Source organism: Elephantulus edwardii, unplaced genomic scaffold (assembly GCF_000299155.1).
Source record: "Elephantulus edwardii isolate Elephantulus edwardi_28Jun2011 unplaced genomic scaffold, EleEdw1.0 scaffold00314, whole genome shotgun sequence".
Lineage (NCBI taxonomy): Eukaryota > Metazoa > Chordata > Mammalia > Macroscelidea > Macroscelididae > Elephantulus > Elephantulus edwardii.
In genome coordinates, this window is record NW_006400064.1 from 2,078,743 (window position 1) to 2,080,946 (window position 2,204).

The following is a 2,204-nucleotide window of genomic DNA, read 5'->3' on the forward strand; positions in this document are numbered from 1 at the left end:
CCCTCTATGAGGTGGATTGATTCAGTGGCTAGGGTAATTGGGATGGGTGTGTCAGAGGCAATGAGATTGGCACGGGATAGAGCACAGTTTAGGGCTGTTGTACATAGGGTCGCTATGAGTCGCAAACGACTCGATGGCACATAACAACAACAACTGCTTCAACAATGTGCAAGTCATCCTTTGCACCAGCCCTAAACTGACCATGCTTAAAGATAACTGGTGCTCATTTTCATCATTATCCACCTTAAAGTGATAATCTTTGTCAGCTCTCAGTTCACAACCGAAAAGGTAGTTTTGGGGCCACAGAGGGCTCATGTCCATATCTATCGAATCTTCCATCGGTTGGTGGCTCACGTTTATGTGGGAGAGGACGGCAATAAATCACCACTGTTGTGGAGAACAGCCGCACAGAATGGATTCACAGCAGGGGACCCCAGCCTCTTCTAAACCCAGCAGCATATCTGGCATTTCTCTGCTGATGTACTTGTTCCAGTCATTTCTGGGTAATCTTCATCAGGATCTTGTTTGCATGTGATATTATTCAATAATTTCCATACTCTATTGGGTCACCGTTTTTGGAATGAGTCCTAGTTAGGTTTATTCCCAAGTATTTCATCTCCTGATTGGCTACTGTAAATATCACTTCCTTAGACTCCTTTTCTGTATTTTCTTTTTTGCTATAGAGAAATCCAAATGACTTTTGTTTATTGGTCTTGTGTCCTACTACTCTACTAAATTGATCTACTAGGTCTAATAGATTTTTTTGTTGAGTCCTTGGAATTTTCTGTGTACACTATCATATCATCGGCAAATGGTGATAGTTTTACCACCTATTTGCCTATTTAAATGCCTCTTATTTCTATTTCCTTTTCTTGTCTTATTACCCTAGCCAGTACTTCTAATACAATATTAAATAGGAGTGATAGTAGTGGACAACCTTGTTTGCAAGGGAATGCCTTTAGTCTTTCTCCATTGAGAATTATATTGGCTCTTAGTTTCACATATATACTTTTCACTATGTTGAGGAAATTCCCTTCTATTCCTATTTTGTTGAGTGTTTTCATCAGGAAAGGGTGTTGGATTTTGTCAAAGGCCTTTTCTGCATTAATTAATAGGATCATGTGGTTCTTATTCTTTGCTTTGTTTAAGTGATGAATTACATTAATTGTTTTTCTCATATTGAACTATCCTTGCATACCTGTTATGAATGACACTTGGTCATGATTAATTTTTTAAAAAAATACTGTTTGATTCTGTTGGTCAGGATCTTGTTAAGGCCTTTTGCATCAATTTTCATGAGATATATTGGCCTATAGTTTCCTTTTTTTGGTAATGTGTAGTTACAATTCTTTCCCCCTCATTTTACTTTGTAGTTGTCATTATTGAAGGACTGCTAAAGGGAAGAAATAAAAAAGTTAGATTGGAACAGAAGATTTGAAAGGGCAGCTCTAGAAGACAAAGCAAAGTATTATAATGAAATATGGAAGAGCTGGAGTAAAAAAATCAAAAGGGCTGAACTTCAAGCATTTCTTAAGCTGAAGGAACTAAGGAACAAATTCAAGCCTCCAGTTGCATACTTGAGAATGCTAAGGATAGAATATTGAATGACACAGGAAGCATTAAAAGAAGATAGAAGGAGTACCCAGAGTCACTGTACCAAAAAGAATTGGTTTACACAGAAGAATTTCATGAAACAACATACTATCAAGAGGCAATAGTGATGGGAGGAAATTCAAGCTACTCTGAAGGAATTGGCCTCAGGAATTGATAGAATACCAACTGACATTTCAGAAAACAGATACTACCTTGCACATGCTCACTAGATTGTGCCAGAAATTTTGAAGGACAACTACCTGATTAAAAGACTGGAAGAGATCCATATTTATCCCTGCTCCCCAAAAAGGTGTTCTGACAGAGTGTGGTAATTACCGAATAATATCACTAATATTATACACAAGCAAAATCTTGCTGGTGATTATCCAAAAATTACTTGAAAAGTGCATCAACAGAGAACTACCACCAATACAAGCTGGGTTTAGAAGAGGCTGTGGCACTAAAGACATCATTGCCAATGTCAGATGGATCTTAGCTGAAAGCAGAGAATACCAGAGGAATGTCTATCTGTATTTCACTGACTATGCAAAAGCATTTGATTGTGGATCACAACAAATTGTGGCTAACATTGAGAAGACTGGGGATTCCAG

The 2,204-nt window shown here is 37.8% G+C and overlaps 1 pseudogene; it reads right to left on the reverse strand.

Annotated features, from left to right (window-relative positions):
* The window catches only part of LOC102861173, a 2,412-nt pseudogene extending 2,073 nt beyond the window's left edge, over positions 1–339 (reverse strand).
* Positions 340–2,204: the final 1,865 nt, after the last annotated feature.